Genomic DNA, 17,206 nt, shown 5'->3' with positions numbered 1-17,206 from the left:
CAAAAAGCAAAACAAAACAACTAAGAACGGAGACATGGTTTGAGCACACACTCACTAACTGCACTTGCAGAGGTTTGAGTTTAATTCCCAGCATCCATATAGGATGACTCACTACACCCATAACTCCAGTTAAAAAGAAATCAAGTATCTCTGGCCTTTGATGGCACCTACACTCACGTGCACACAACTCACACAGAAACATAAGAGATAACACATAATTTAAAAATATATACTTTTTAAAAACAATTAGTCTGGCAGTGGTGGCACATGTCTTTAATCCCCAGCAATCGGGAGGCAGAGGCAGGCAGATCTCTATGAGTTCAAGGCCAGCCTGGTCCACAAACTGGATTTCAGGACAGCCAGAGCTACACTAACCCTGTCTTGAAAAACTATAATAATAATAATTACAGACATTTGAATTTGGTTGTTGTTTGTTCTATTTTTTTCTGAGAAAAGCCTCAACTCATTATGCATACCAAGCTAATCTCAAGTGTATGCCTCAATTTTTCATTTTTTTTAAGATCTTGCCAGGGGGCTGAAAGATGGTTCAGTGGTTAAGAGCACTGACTGCTCTTCCAGAGGTCCTGAGTTCAATTCCCAGCAACCACATGGTGACTCACAACCATCTGTAATGAGATCTGGTGCCCTCTTCTGACATGTGGGCATACATGGAGGCAGAATTTTGTATGCACAATAAAAATAAATCTTTTAAAAAAAGATTTTGCCAGGTGGTAGTAGTACATGCTTTTAATCCAAGCACTTGGGAGACAGAGGCAGATGGATCTCTGAGTCCAATCAAGGCCAGCCTGGTCTGAGTTCAGGAGAACCAGGGCTACACAGTGAAACCTGTCTCAAAAAAAAAAAAAAATCAAAAAGAAAAAGATTTATTATTTGTGTGTCTGTCTCTATGCGTGTCCACATGCCCATATAAAGGTAGTGTGGAGGCCAGTAGAGAGAGAATGCCTGGAACTAAAATTATAGGCAGTTATGAGCTGCTTATGGTGGTTTGTGGGAACAAAACACGGGTCCTGATACAACAAGCCCTATTAACCACTGAGCCATTTCTTCGGCCCTTGTTTTTGTTTTATAAAGTTCTATCCCGGGCAGTGGTGGCGCACGCCTTTAATCCCAACACTTGGGAGGCAGAGGCAGGCGGATCTCTGTGAGTTCGAGACCAGCCTGGTCTACAAGAGCTAGCTCCAGGACAGGCTCCAAAACCACAGAGAAACCCTATCTCGAAAAACCAGAAAAAAAATAAAAAAATAAAAAATAAAGTTCTATTTAATACATATGGTATATATGTAAAACACCTCATTAGATCTGATCTCAAATAAATCACCACTGTTTAGTATTCCTTAGAACCCATAAGGTTCTTCAAGACACCGCTCTTTTCTATATTCCTGCCAACTGCAAAATACAACTGTAAAAGGTTATTTTCTAATTATCCATATTCATTTAAAGCTTTCAGTATTAATACATTATACAAAGCCAAGTGGGAATAGCCACCAAAGCAGAAGATGCAGAGTTAAGTAAAACTTTAAAACATTCTAGAAAGAAATGAGGTAAGCCAGCCATAATGGATGACACTGATGACCCTGGCACTCAGGAGGCTGAGATAAGAGGCCCACGAGTTCAAAAACAATCTAGGTGGGACCAGCAAGACAGCTGCTGGTCAGCCTAATGCCCTGAGTTCAATCCCTAAAACTCTGGAAGAAGAGAATTAACTCCTATAAGTTGTCCTATGCCTATGCCCCCAGACAAGCACACACCCTGCCCCGACTTCCCAACTAAATATATTTAATAAGAAAGGAAAAAAGAATCTCTTTTTTTTGTGTATACACACAGTAAAACCATGAATCAAACATACAAGTCAGGCATAGTGGTGCATTTATTTAGTCCCAGCACTGGTAGACAGAAGCAGGCAGGTCTCTTTGAGTTTAAAGCTAGCCTAAAACTACATAGAGAATTCCAGGCTAGCAAGGGTTACATCCAAAACATGCTGATATCCTAGCTCAAAGGCGGGGTGTGTGTGTGGGGGGGGGTGTTTCCATGGGACGGGGAGCTAAAGAGGTAGCTGAGCAGTTATACACACTTGCTGTTATTGCCAGAGGGCCTGAGTTCAGTCCCAGCACCCACTTTAAGTACCTCACAATTGCCTGTAATTTCACTTCTAATGGATCCAATGCTCTCCCCTAATCTCAGCAGGTCTGCTGACTCCAGTTCCAGGGGACTTACTGTCCTGTTCTAGACACTGGGAGCACTTGCACACATGTGGCATACATACACATACATATACACACACAAAATCTTTAGGAACAAAACAAAACAAGATATAAGAAATCCTTGAGAAGGCCAATAGTCTAAAATGTGGCAACTTTTTCTGCATGTGCAGGTACATGCACTTGTGCATGCAAGTGTGGAGGCCGGAGGTTGACATCAGGTGTCGTCCCCTAACACTTTGTCATATTTGTTGAGACCATGTCTCTCTTTATAACCTGGGCTCACTGTTTCAATTGGACTGGCTAATAGTTCCAGGAATCCTCTTTCTTTGCCCCCTCAGCTCTGGGGTTAGAAAAATAAGTTGACATTCTTAAATTTTTCACTTGGGTGTATTAGGAATCAGAACTCAGGTACTTCGTGTTTGTACTACAAACCCCTTTACCCACTAACCCATCTCCTTAGTTCCTGCCAACAGTTTTGATTTGTTTTGTTTGTTTGTTTGTTTTATGACAGGGTTTCTCAGGCCTGGTGGTGGACAGGCACCAAAACTACAGAGAAACCTTGTTTCGAAAAACTAAAAAAGACAGGGTTTCTCTCTCTCTTTTTTTTTTTTTGGTTTTTCGAGACAGGGTTTTCTCTGTGGTTTTGGAGCCTGTCCTGGAACTAGCTCTGTAGACCAGGCTGGTCTCGAACTCACAGAGATCCGCCTGCCTCTGCCTCCCGATTGCTGGGATTAAAGGCGTGCGCCACCACTGCCCGGCTAAAACAGGGTTTCTCTGTGTAGCCCTGGCTGTCCTGGAACTCATTCTGCAGACCAGGCTGAGCTTAGACTCACAAGAGATCCACCTGTTTCTGCCTCCCAAGTGCTGTGATTAAAGACTTATGCCACCATGCCCAGCTCTGTAACAGTTTTTAATCTATTGGAATATGGAAAGCCTTTATTTACATTTTCCATGATTAGTATGACTCAAGAGTATATTACATTAGTAAAAAAGGTTCTGAACTGCCGGGTGGTGGCGGCGCACGCCTTTAATCCCAACACTTGGGAGGCAGAGGCAGGCGGATCTCTGTGAGTTCGAGGTCAGCCTGGTCTAGAAGAGCTAGTTCCAGGACAAGAACCAAAAGCTACAGCGAAACCCTGTCTCGAAAAAAAAAAAAAAAGGTTCTGAACTAAATACATTTTAGAAAAGGCTGGAGACATAACTCTTCAGTTAAAAGCACTTCCTGTTCATGCAGAGAACCCAGGTTTGGTTCCTTGTACCGAAATGGCAGCTCACAACCATCTATAATTCCAATCCCAGAGGACCCAATGCCCTCTTCTGGCTTCTTAAGGCACTGCACGCACATGGTACATAGACATACAAGCAGATAAAACATACACATACAAAGATTTTGTATATAAAAGACAAAAGTTACAGAAAAATATTTATAGTTTCAATAGCCATAACAGGAACCTATTTTCCCTTTATTGTTCACATAGGCTCTCAAAACCCCAGAAGGCCTTTAAACTCTGATGACCTTGAACAATTACAGACCTGTAACAAGCACATTTTTATGCAGTATAGGGGATTGAACTCAGAGATTCCTGCATGCTAGATGCCCCATTAGTGTTCCTATTGCTGTGATAAAAACACCACAGCCAAAAGCAAGTTTAAGAGGAAAGGGTTTATTTCACTTACACTTCCATATCACTGTTCATCAGTGAAGAAAGTCCGGGTAGGAACTCAAACAGGGCAGAAACCTGGAGGCAGGTGCTGATGAAGAGGCCTTGTAGAAGTGGTGCTGCTTACTGGCTTGCTCAACCTGCTTTCTTAGAGAACTCAGGACCACTAGGCAAAGATAGCACTACCAACAATGGGCTGGGCCCTCCTCCATCAAACACTAAGAAAATGGCCTACAGCCCAATCAATCCTATGGAGTCGTTTTCTCAATGGAGGCTCCCCTCTTTTCTGGTGACTTTAGCTTGTGTCAAGTTGACATAAAACTAGGCAGCACAATCGACCCCATATCAACTTGACACACAAACACAACACTGTTAAGCCACAACCTTTCTTTTCTTCTTCATACCCCCAATTCAAAAATTAATAAGCTTTAAAAAGTCCCACAACCCTACAAACTCAAACACTTCAAATTGTCTCTTTAGCACATGCTTTTAATCCCAGCACTTGGGAGACAGAGGCAGGCAGATCTCAGTGAGTTGGAGGTCAGCCTGGTCTACAAACAAACAAACAAAGCAAATCCAAACAAACTCAATGTCCAGCATCTGGGCTTCTCCTTCAAGTGGCGTGGGTCACTTGTCTGGCTCTGCCCTCTGGAGACACACAGCTTGTCTTCAAAATTCGGGCAGGCTCCACATAACCATTAACACAGCTCTTAGTGGTCATCCCATAATACTGCCATCTCCAAAATGCTGAGGGTTTTCTACTGTAAATAGGCTACACTTTTCACCAATAGCCTCTCCTGGGTTTCTTCATGGTGCTAAATCTCAATCAATTTCTCTACATGACTCCTTTAACACTGGTAGTCTTTGCTTCCCTCTAAAACCTCATAATCCAAGCCTTCATCCTCTACATTTCTCTCAACATTCAGATCTTCCAAGCTCCCACAGAACTCACTAAGCTTTGAACACTCAATGGTTTTTTAGGCTAAAGTTCCAAAGTCCTTCCACAATCCTCCCAAAAAGGCATGGCCAGGTCTGCCACAGCAACACTCCACTATCCTAGGACCAGGATCCATCCCAGTTAGGGTTTCTACTGCTGTAAACACCATGACCAAAAGTAAGTTGAAGAAGGCCGGGCGGTGGTGGCACACGCCTTTAATCGCAGCACTCGGGAGGCAGAGGCAGGTAGATCTCTGTGAGTTCCAGACCAGCCTGGTCTACAAGATACAAGAGCTAGTTCCAGGACAGGAACCAAAAGCTACGGAGAAACCCTGTCTCGAAAAAACAAAAAAAGAAAAAAAAAGCTACAGAGAAACCCTGTCTCGAAAAATCCAAAAAAAGAAAAAAAGTAAGTTGAAGAGAAAAGGGTTTATTTGGCTTATATTTACATACTACTGTTCATCACTTGAAGGAAGAAAGGGCAGAAATTCAAACACAGCATGAACCTGGAGACCAGAGGCCATGGAAGAGTACTGCTTAGTGGCTTGCTCAGACTGCTTTCTTATAGAACCAGGGGTGGCATTACCCACAATGGGCTGGGCCCTCCACAACCAATTAAAAACGTTCTACAGGCTTGTTAGCAGTCCAATCTTATGATTTCCTCAAATGAGGTTCCCTCCGCTCTCAAGATGGCATAAAACTAGCCAGCATACTAGAGAAGTGGGCTTTCCATCTTTCTATCATTCATTCTATCAACTGAGCTACATCCCCACAGAAAAAAAGGGATTTTTCTTTGGGGTTGGGGGGAGGGGAGACAGACTATAAAGTGTCTGCTAAGCAAAACATGAAGACCAGTGTTCAGATCCAATGTAAAAGCTGGGACAGAAGTTGCAGTATAAATATGTACTCTAGCTCTGGTGGTGGTGGTGGAAGGCTGGGAAAGACATGGGGACAAAGGACATGGGATAGACAGAAAGAGAATCCCTGAAGATCACTGGCCAGGCAAATTCAGTGAGAGACCCTACCTCAAAAAACATGAAGAGAAATAGACAAAAAAAAAAGTTCAATGTAGACCTCTGGGGCTATACACACCCCACATCATACAAATGTGTACACCAACACATACACTATGTATGCACACACAAAGGTACCTTTAATATGTACAAAAAAAATTATGCCAGGCGGTGGTGGCGCATGCCTTTAATCCCAGCACTCGGGAGGCAGAGGCAGGAGGATCTCTGTGAGTTCGAGACCAGCCTGGTCTACAAGAGCTAGTTCCAGGACAGGAACCAAAGCCACAGAGAAACCCTGTCTCGAAAACAAAAAAAAGAAAAATTATGACTCAAAAGTTCTACATTATGCCAGGCATGTTGCTGCATGCCTTTGATCCCAGAACCCAGGAGGCAGAGGCAGGTGGATCTGTGTTGAGTTTGGGGCCAGTCTGGTCTACAGAAAGAGTTTCAGGACAACCATGACTGTTACATAGACAAACTCTGTCTTGAAAAACCAAAAAGAAAGAAAGAGAGAAGTTCTAAGTAAGGCTGGAGAGGGCTCAGCAGTTAAGAGCGCATACTGGTCTTAAGTTGGTTCCCCATACATCCACTGGGCAGTTTACAACTGCCTTTAACTCCAGCTCCAGAAGGATTCGACACCTCTAGCCTCCACAGGCACCTGTATCCATGCAGACAGGCAAAGACACAGACACACAAAATTTTTTTTAAAAAAAGATTTTTTTTTATCTGTCTGTGTGTGCCACATGTGTGCAGAGATCAGAAGGTGTCAGATCTCCTGGTGTTGAATTACAGGTGCTGAGACACCCAATACAGGTGCTGAGAACCAAACACAGGCCCTCTGGAAAAGCAACAAATGCTCTTAACTGCTAAGCCATTTCTCTAGCACCATATGCAGATAACTAAAAATAAAAATCTTCAGGTGCCTTGTAGTTTTCAAAACAACTCTACATGCATAATCCTTTTTTTAACACAGAAACTTAAGTAAAACAAAGTAGCCATCAGTTCTATGTTTAGGAAATTAAGGCTTAAAGATATCAAGTGACTCCAGTAGGCCAACACCAACTGGAGATGAACTAACATTGCATCTTCAGAAGGGTATCTTCTAAATTATGTAGCATTTTCTAACCTACAGAGATGCTACTGAGTATCTTTTAGAAAACAGCATTTTAGGCACTGCAAATACATTGCTTTTTAAATTTTATATTTTATTATTTTAGGTGTGTGGGTGTTTTGCTGGTATTAATGGCTGTGCAGTATTGCATACAATGCCCAAGGAAACCAAGAGGGCATCAGATCCCCTGGGAATGGAGTTAAAGACAGTTGTGAGCCACCTTGTGGGTTCTGGCAATTAAACTAGAGTCCTCTGGAAGTGCAGCTAATGTTTTAATCACTGAGCTACTCCAGCCACTGTATTTTGCTTTGAGGATACTAATAGACCACTGAGAGATTATAAAGTATAGTGAGATCAAATAAAATGTATTTAAATCTTTATGGGCAAGTAAGAAGGCTTTCCAGAGGAAGCAGCATTTGAGATGAGATTTGAAGGCCGGGCGATGGTGGCGCACGCCTTTAATCCCAGCACTCGGGAGGCAGAGGCAGGCGGATCTCTGTGAGTTCGAGGCCAGCCTGGTCTACAGAGCTAGTGCCAGGACAGGCTCCACAGCCACAGAGAAACCCTGTCTCAAAAAACCAAAAAAAAAAAAAAAAAGAGATTTGGAGACTGATTTGGGAACTAAAAACTTTATTTGTTCACATATTAATTGTGAAAATGAGAAGACATATTGAATAATTAAGATCATAAATGGCCTTGAATGCTAAGCAAGTTTAAATTTTATCATTTAATGACTAGAAACTATGATTTTTAACAAAAGTAGAATGTTCAGATATTTAGAACATTTTGAAGGCAATATGATTAGAGTTTTAAAAGATAACAAGAGGGGCTGGAGAGATGGCTCAGAGGTTAAGAGCATTGCCGCCTGCTCTTCCAAAGGTCCTGAGTTCAATTCCCAGCAACCACATGGTGGCTCAAAACCATCTGTAATGGGATCTTGTGCCCTCTTCTGGCCTGCAGGCATACACATAGACAGAATATTGTATACATAATAAATATTTAAAAAAAATAAAAATAAAAAAATAAAAGATAACAAGAGGGCTGGAGAGATGGCTCAGCAGTCAAGAGCACTGGCTGCTATTCCAGAGGTCCTGAGTTCAATTCAGGACCCACACAGTGGCTCACAACCATCTGTAATGAGATATGGCACCCTCTTCTGACCTGCAGGAACACATGAAGACAAAACATTGTATACATAATAAATAAATAAATAAATCTTAAAAAAAATGTCTTTAATCCCAGCACTCTGGAGTTAGAGGACAGGCTCCAAAGATACAGTGAGTTTGAGGCCAACCTGGTCTACAGAGCTATTTCCAGGACAGTTAGTGCTATTCCATAGAAAAACACTGTCTCGAAAAACAAAAGAAAAAAAAAAAAGAATTAGGAAAACTTGATGTGGTGGTGCATGGCCATTCCACAGTAAATTTAAGGGCAGCCTAGGAAAGCCAAGACCCTGTCAAAAATTAACTGAATGAATGAATGAATGGGCCAGTGAGATGACTCAGTAAATAAAGGCGCCTGAGAGACACACAGAGAGAACTCAACACTTGTTCTTTCGGGAGATGTGCATTCAGTTCCTATCACCTACATGGTGGCTCCTGTCTTTAACTTTAGTTTCAGGGAACCCAATGACTTCTCTTGGCCTCCACAGACACCAGGTACACATAGTCCACATAAATACAGAGACAAAACACTTATATGCACAAAATAAAAAGTAAAAATAAATGACAAGGGCTGGAGAGACGGCTCAGTGGTTAAGAGCATTGCCTGCTCTTCCAAAGGTCCTGATTTCAATTCCCAGCAACCACACGGTGGCTCACAACCATCTGTAATGAGGTCTGGTGCCCTCTTCTGGCCTGCAGACATACACACAGACAGAATAATGTATACATAATAAATAAATATTTAAAAAAAAATGACAAGAAGTAAGGCTTCGTTGAAAAGATGACATTGAGTCAATGACTCAAGTCTGTAATCCCAGTACTTCAGAGGCTGAAGCAGTAAGATAAGTTCCAGGCTACCTCAGGCAAAATAGTGGATTTGGCCTACAAAGTGAACCCTTGCTTCAAAAATAAATACATACTCGAAAAACCAAATAAATAAATAAATACGTACATACATAAATAAGTTCATACATAAAGCAAGGGACTGGAGAGGTGGCTCAGTTGTTGCAAACACTGGCTGCTTATTGCATGGGGCCCAGATTCAATTCTCAGCACTCACAAGACAGCTGGGGGAAGGGGGATCCTGACTCCCTCTTCTGGCCTTCAAGGGCATCAGGGATATAAGTAGTACACAGACATTTATGCTGGCAAGATACCCACACACATAAAGTAAAAAGAAAATATGGCACTGAAGCAATTATTTGAAAGAAATGTGGCAATTAGCTGTATCTCAGAGTAGAAAACTAGCTATTTAGCACTCGGGAGGCAGAGGCAGGCGGATCTCTGTGAGTTCCAGACCAGCATGGTCTACAAGAGCTAGTTCTAGGACAGGCTCCAAAACCAGAGAAACCCTGTCTCGAAAAACCAAAAAAAAAAAAAAAAAAAAAAAAGAGAAAACTAGCTATTTTCTGACAGGCACTCATCTCAGCATTTGGGAGACTGAGGCAGGAAGCTGAGGAATTCCCAGCCAGCGTGAACTCTGCTTGAGTCACAAACAAACCACAGTTTATGCAAAAGAGGATTAACAGTAGGAGAGGCTAGAGATTTAGCTCAATTGTAGGGCACTAACCTCTTATAGGACAGGCCTGGATTCCGCCTCAAACACATTCAAAAAAGAGGAAAAAAGGGAAGCATGGTGGGAGTTCAAGGCCAGCCTGGTCCACACCCAGAAACCCAGTCTCGAAAAACCAAAAAACAACAACAAAAAAAAACTTTGTTGAGTCTATTTTATTTGGGATGTGTGGGGGAGAGTAATAATCCCAGAGTTTATAATCTCAGAATTTGGGAGGCTGAGACAGACACAGGTGCATCTATCTCTGTGAAACCTTGTCTCAAAAAAAAAAAGGAAAAAGAAAAAAATTCTCTATGTTTAGTGTTCACTTTGTTCCTTAGTTTATTCTCTTCTTCCAGAATTTTACATCTATATACTCTCAAAAAATCACTACAAATAAGCCCTCCAGCTAACATTGCAATCCCTCACAATTATACTAAAAATTTATTATTCTTGACACCTAAATTCTCCTCTCATCCCAATATGTATTTTAGAAGATTATAAATTTTACTCTCCCCTATACAGCACAAATAAGACAGACTCAACAAAGTTTTTTTGGTTTTTCGAGACACGGTTTCCTGTGTAGCCCAGGGTGTCCTGGAACTCAATCTGTAGACCAGGCTGGCCTTGAACTCCCAGAGATAAACCTAAATCTGCTGGGATTAAAGGCCTATGCCACCATCACCACCACCACTGGCTGATCAGACATCTTAAAGTAGTAAGTAGTAAGTCTGTCAGGTTCAGGTAACAGTTAACATGAGTTATCTAAAAAAATGTATATCAGCTAGGTATAATATACAATAAGAGGCGATTTCAACAACTAACATTTTGCTTAATTTCTTTAGCAACCTACTGAAAAATATTTTTAAAAATTGCCAGTTATGGGGGCTGGAGAGATGGCTCAGTGGTTAAGAGCATTGCCTGCTCTTCCAAAGGTCCTGAGTTCAATTCCCAGCAACCACATGGTGGCTCACAACCATCTGTAAAGACGTCTGGCGCCAGCAACCACATGGTGGCTCACAACCATCTGTAAAGACGTCTGGCGCCCTCAACTGGCCTTCAGGCATACAGACAGAATATTGTATACATAATAAATAAATAAATATTAAAAAAAAAAATTGCCAGTTATTGTTTCAGACACCTTTAGTCCCAGCACTAAGAAGGCAAAGTTGAACACGCCTCTATGACTTTGAGGCCAGCCTGGTCTACACAATGAGTTCTAGGCATAATGAGACCTTGTCTCAAATTCTAATACTACTACTAATAAATTAAAATTGAGCCAGGCAGGGGGCTGGAGAGATGGCTCAGTGGTTAAGAGCATTGCCTGCTCTTCCAAAGGTCCTGAGTTCAATTCCCAGCAACCACATGGTGGCTCACAACCATCGGTAAAGAGGTCTGGTGCCCTCTTCTGGCCTGCAGGCATACAGACAGACAGAATATTGTATACATAATAAATAAATAAAATATTTAAAAAAAAAAAATTGAGCCGGGCAGTGGTGGCGCACGCCTTTAATCCCAGCACTCGGGAGGCAGAGGCAGGCGGATCTCTGTGAGTTCGAGGCCAGCCTGGTCTACAAAGGGAGTTCCAGGACAGGCTCCAAAGCTAGAGAAACCCTGTCTCGAAAAACCAAAAATAAATAAATAAATAAATTAAAATTGAAGGTGAGTGTAGGCACATACACCTGTAATCCCAGAATCCGGAGAAGCAGGAGTCTCAGACCAGCCTGGACTGTGCAGCAAAATCCTAACTCAAAACCTAAAAAAGTAAGTAAATAAAAAAATAAGCAAACACACTGGGCTGGAAAGATGGCTCAGAGGTTAAGAGCATTGACTGTTCTTCCAGAGGTCCTGAGTTCAATTCCCAGCAACCACATGGTGACTCCCAACCATCTATAATGAGATCTGGTTCCCTCTTCTACCCTACAGGAAATACATGTAAGCAGAACACTATATACATAATAAATGAATCTTTTTTTTTTGGTTTTTCGAGACAGGATTTCTCTATAGCTTTGGTGCCTGTCCCGGAACTAGCTCTTGTAGACCAGGCTGGCCTCGAACTCACAAAGATCCACCTGCCTCTGCCTCCCAAGTGCTGGGATTAAAGGCGTTCGCCACCACCGCCCGGCAATAAATAAATCTTAAAAAAAAAAAAAAAAAACGCAAACACTCCAGGCAGTGGTGGTGCACTCCTTTAATCCCAGTACTCAGGAAGTAGATGTAGGTAAATCTCAGTGAGTTCAAAGTCAGCTTGGTCTATAAAGCAAGTTCCAGGACAGCCAGAGTTGTTACACAGAGAAACCCTGTCTTGAAACTCCCCCTCTTAAAACAAAAAAAGACAAACATACCAGGTGGGATGGCACACACCTTTAATCTTAACACTGAGAAGAAAGCTAAAGCAGAAAGATCACATTGGGATTGAAGACCAGCATGGGCTACAGTAAGAAACTGTCCCAAAAAGTTCACATAGCAAAGATGTACAATTATCTTTCACATCTGGGATTTGAACATTTCATACCTCAAAAAAAAAAAAAAAAAAAACTGCCAGGCATGGTGGCATAGGCTTTTAACCCCAGTACTCAGAAGGCATATGCAAGTCAATCTCTGAGAATTCCAGGCCAGATTCTGTCTCAAAAAAAGAAAGAGAGAGAGAGAGAGAAAGCAAGCAAGCATACAAGACTGTAGTAGATTGCTACTACAATCCCAAACTCTTGATAGTTTCTGGCCAGTTGCAAGCAATCCAAAGCAGTGGCAAATTAAGGGATTCTGAGGAAAACACTGCACACGACAGAGCCAACCTGTTAAGCCTTAATGACCATGTGTCATTGCTCTCCTATTTGATGAACTCAGGTTGCACTGACGCATTGCATTAATCCACCAGAGAAGGGGTCTACTTCAAATCCAGACTTATTCACAGGGATTTTTGTCGTTACAGAAGGATCCCTGCTTCATCAATTGAAGTCACCAAAAGTTCCCAAATAGCATACAGAAAACACTTCAGACTACTGAATATAAACAAGAACAGACACTTTCTTCCCCAAAACCAGACATTTTCTCAAAAAACAATTTCCTTTCCATGCTTAATAAAAAGCAAGTGAATTGTAACTGTGTGGTATCATCTTGGTAGGATTTTTCCTAAGCAACACAATAGGTGGACAGTTTTATGCCAGAACTAGATTTGGAATCTGGGGTATATCTTTTTTTTTTCTCCTTTCCTTTCAATATGCCTCAGAAAGTGCTTGGTATTGTATGTTGACATCTAAGGACACTGGGTTGTAAGTCCTGCAAAGGTCTGAAAAACAAAGCCATTTATGGCTCAAGCAGCTGTTTTCATCAACCAAACCTATTTGGTTTTTCTCAGTAAGTCAAGCAGCATGAGACTCCTGAGCTAGTGCAGAAGGGCTGCTTGTTAGCAAGTCTCTTAATAGGGTGGCTGTAACACAGAATGTGCTCCAGTCTAAAGACTAGTACAGCACAGCTGTTTCCCTACACAGCTCGGAGAGCAAGAAAGAAAACAATCAGTTAAACTGAGGTAAGAGGTCTGTTTGGCAAACAGCATGTATAGTTCACTGCTTAAAACAAGGAGAGCAAGCAGTGGTGGCTCACCAGGCCAGGCTGATCTACAGAGAGTTCTAGGACAGTCAGGAATACACAGAGAAACCATGGGGGGGGGGGGGGGGATCCTGAGACATCATCATAGATTAAAATTTTACAGGCATCAACGACACCTTTTCAACCCTGCTGCTGTGCTCTTTCTAGATAGGACTGACTAGTGGAACCAAGAGAGGTGATAAGAGACTCCATTGCCCACAACAAAGAGAGGTAAACACACAGACTTTATGCCTAAAAGTCTCTAATTTGATATAAAACAGAGGATGATAACCTTGAACACCTGATCCCTTGCTCAGGATAAAAGGCCTGAACCAGTTTTTTTGTTTTGTTTGGATTTTTTAGTTGGGTTTTGTTTTTTGTTTGTTTGTTTGGTTTTTTGAGACAGGGTTTCTTTGTGTAGCTTTTGAACCTACACTCGCTCCTCCATAGCCCAGGCTGGCCTTGAACTCAGAGATCCTGTCTGCCTCTGCCTCCCAAGTGCTGGGGTTAAATGTGTGTACCACCATTGCCCGGCTCACTGGTTGTTGTTTTAAGAAACGGTTTTAACTCAGTAGCTCTAGTTATCCTGATTTGTTCTAGCTATCCATGCTGCCTCAAACTGTCACAGTCCTCTGTTTCCCGAGTGTTGGGATTACAGTCACGAGCTCAGGGAACAGACTTGTAATTTAGAGCCGTGAGGGTCAGAAAAACTTCCTCATACGTCTGTCTCCCTATGACCCTATCCTAAACACAGTTTAAGATAGCTCTGCTTCTAAAACAAGTATTTAAAGTAGCGTCTATTCCAACCCTGTTGAGACGGTATCTAAACAGGAAGTTAACAGACATGACACAGTCAGAGGAAGCAAACCACACTGCCATAAAGATGGATGCTGCTGTCAAGCACAAATCACTCTCACCTCATTAAAAATGTTCTGAACTAAAGAACAGGTAGCATGAAAGTCTAAAAACCTCATCTCTTCTCAAACTAGGTCATTCAACCTACAGGTCCAGCCTTCTGATTCCTATTAATACCTACCTACCTCTCTCCACAATGACTTTCACTGGTACCAGACTGAAAAGTCTATCATCAGTCTTACCCGACCAACAGTCAACATGAACTATTTATATATCTACCTTCTTAAAAAGCCTAAGCAAAGTCTAAGCCCGACCCAGACCAGTTATCTGTGGTGGACTAACAGACTGCCAACAGGTAAGTCTTCCCTCAAAATGAGCTTAACCCCACCACTATCTTTGATATCACCCGAAGATGCCTCCTTACCAATCAAAAACACAAACAAATGTTACTACTATTCTAGAACATAATTCTGTGTGTGAGAGAGAGAGAGAGACAGACAGAGAGACAGACAGACCGACTGACCCTGGACATGGAGTTATAGACATTCATGTGGGTGCTGGGAATTGAACTTGGGTCCTCAGGGAAGAGCAACCAGTACTCTTAATCACTGAGCCTTCACCAGTCTCCCTCTAGGACTTTTAATTTAATTTTTTGTTTTGTTTTTCAAGACAGTGTTTCTCTGTAGCTTTGGAATCTGTCCTTGAACTAGCTTTTGTAGACCAGGTTGGTCTCGAACTCACAGAGATCCCCCTGCCTCTGCCTCCCCAGTGCTGAGATTAAAGACGTGTAACACCACCACCCTGATCTAGGACAATTCTTATCAAGACTTCTCCCACACCAAAAATATAAATTAAAGTGGCTATCAGACTTCAAGGAGGGGCGGTCGTGGCATGTGCCTATAATCCCAGCACTTGGGAGGCAGAGTCAGGTGGATCTCTGTGAGTTCTAAGCCAGCTTGGTCTACGAGAGCTAGTTCCAGGACAGGCTCCAAAGCTACACAGAAACCCTGTCTCTAAAAAACAAAAATAAAAACAGATTTCAAGGAAGAATTTAAATCCACGTAGTAAAGAAACAGCAATAAAAGAAAACACTCAATTCTCAAACAGGATGATCTCCAACAGCATACAGACACTATAGGGATGCCAAGAAGGACGTCAGTATCGTGCTGCAGGGGGGACACTGGATGGCTGAAGGACAGAGGTGGGAGGGGAAGGTTTATTTTCACTTTGTACCACATTCATCCGTTGCTACTCAAATTATAAATTTCTAGAAAATAAAAATGTCCTAAAACTACAAAAGCACCAGCTCTTCTCCAACCCACATGGTTTGTAAAATCTGCTTTTACTCCAGCATCAAGCTCAAATTCAAATCTTTTGGATACTGGCATGAAAACACTGCCTCCTTGCTAAAATAGGTTTTAATTGATATTATTCCCACCTCTAACACACACACACACACACACAAAAGTCCTTCAAGTAATCATTTACCAGATGAGAAAACTGGTTCTCAGGAAGCGACCTTACTTTCCAGAAGAGAACAGGGAAACACTGTTAACTTCGGCATCCACAGGCTACCCACCAGTAAAGCCTCCATCTCCACCTCAGTGCCAGGCCTCACGAGCTAACATCCTAAGTTTGAAGGGAATTCGGTGCTGGGGATGCACTCAGAAGGCACTATACCTTTACAAAGTGGGGAAGCTATCCCGGGACAGCGATGAACACCTAAATCCCCACGTTCACGGGAGTAACTAGCTTCTTCAGAAACTGAGCTCAAGGAGGCAAAAAGTACTCTAAGTTCTGGTTTGGTCGGGAAAGGTAAGTTCCAGTTCCATCAACCCGCAGGAACGAGCTGGAAGAAAACCAGTGTGTCCGAGAAGCCCAGCTGAGCAAATGGGTAGTTTAGTTGCTTTACAAGGTAAGTAACCCACACAAGTCAGGACAATTTCCTTTTCCTACGGAGGGCAAGGGAATGGGGGACGACGAAATAAAGGGGTAGGTTCTGCACTCCTGATCCTTTCCCCAAATAAAGATAATTATTCTGTGCTCCCTTCACCCTTAAGAATCCCTCTTTCGTCCCATCCGCCGTCAAACACAAGACTCAGTGCAGGGCAGGGAGCGGCCCCCGCACCCTGAGGGCACCATTGGGGGCGGAGAGTTAAAAACACGGAGGGGAAGACGCTCCGGTGGAAAAGAGGGGAGCATGGCGGGCATGAGGTACTGAGTGAAATGGGGGATGGCGAGGGAAACGGGGAGCGAGGGAGGGGAGAAAGAGTAAAAGGAGACACGAAGGGACAGCAGCCGGGTCGCGCGAGGCGTAAGTGAAAGACCCGGGCGCGCGCGCGGAGGGGGAGGGGAAGAGGTGAAGGGGAGCGCGAGGCGGGGGCGCGCGGGCCGGGCTGGGGGAGGGGACGCCAGGCGGGGGCGCGCGGGCGGGCGTCGGCTCGCGGGCGCTTCCCCTCCCCCCGCCCTCCACCTTTCCCTTCCCCCACCGCCGCCTCCTCGCAGCCTCGCTCCCTCCGTCGCTCCCCACCGCCCCCGGGCGGGCTGGCGGCCAGGCTGGCCTAGGCCAGAGCTCCTCACCTGGCAGCGGCGGCGGAACTCCCGACTAGGTCGCCTCTACAGGCGGCGGCGAAGGCGTCGAAAAAAGAGGCGGCGACGGCACAGTGGGATCCAGACCCCACTGGTGGGTCCAGGAACGGGGGTGGGGGAGGGGGCGGGCCGGGTCGGGGAGGGCGGGCGGGCGGAGCAGACACTGCGGTACAGACAGGGGCAGCAGCGGCGGCGGCGGCTGCACCGGCGGCGGCGGCACCACACAAACAAGGACGCTGATTGGGCAGCTGCCAAGCGCCTCGACTCCGCCTTAACCACACGCCACGACGCCCATTGGAGGACTCTAGCCGGCTACCCGCCCTCTTCGTCTTGCTCGTACCAATAGAAAGCGGGATACGGAGACTTCACCCCACCCTTGAGGAGTGGGTGGCTGGAGAAGTAGTGATTGGCGTCAAGAAGACCCAATCAGAAAAGAAGAAGGGGGATGGTCTAGCGGGGGCGCGTTAATGGGTACCTCGGCCAGTCCCAGACACATCCGGGTCTTCGACAGCCCAT

General features: G+C 43.8%; 1 protein-coding gene across 3 annotated transcripts in view; it reads right to left on the bottom strand.

Annotated features, from left to right (window-relative positions):
• Positions 1–16,810, bottom strand: part of Gatad2b (GATA zinc finger domain containing 2B) — a 65,485-nt gene extending 48,675 nt beyond the window's left edge. For all 3 annotated transcript variants that reach the window (XM_041655469.1, XM_041655470.1, XM_041655471.1), the window contains exon 1: positions 16,682–16,810. The gene's annotated coding sequence lies outside the window, so the exon portion shown is untranslated. The remainder of the gene's footprint in view (positions 1–16,681) is intronic.
• Positions 16,811–17,206: the final 396 nt, after the last annotated feature.

The sequence above is a fragment of the Microtus oregoni genome, unplaced genomic scaffold, assembly GCF_018167655.1.
Source record: "Microtus oregoni isolate MIOR12 unplaced genomic scaffold, Mior012 000007F_ref0000211, whole genome shotgun sequence".
NCBI classification, from domain to species: domain Eukaryota; kingdom Metazoa; phylum Chordata; class Mammalia; order Rodentia; family Cricetidae; genus Microtus; species Microtus oregoni.
The sequence above is the reverse complement of the archived record's forward strand: the minus strand, read 5'-3'. Positions and strand labels throughout refer to the sequence as shown.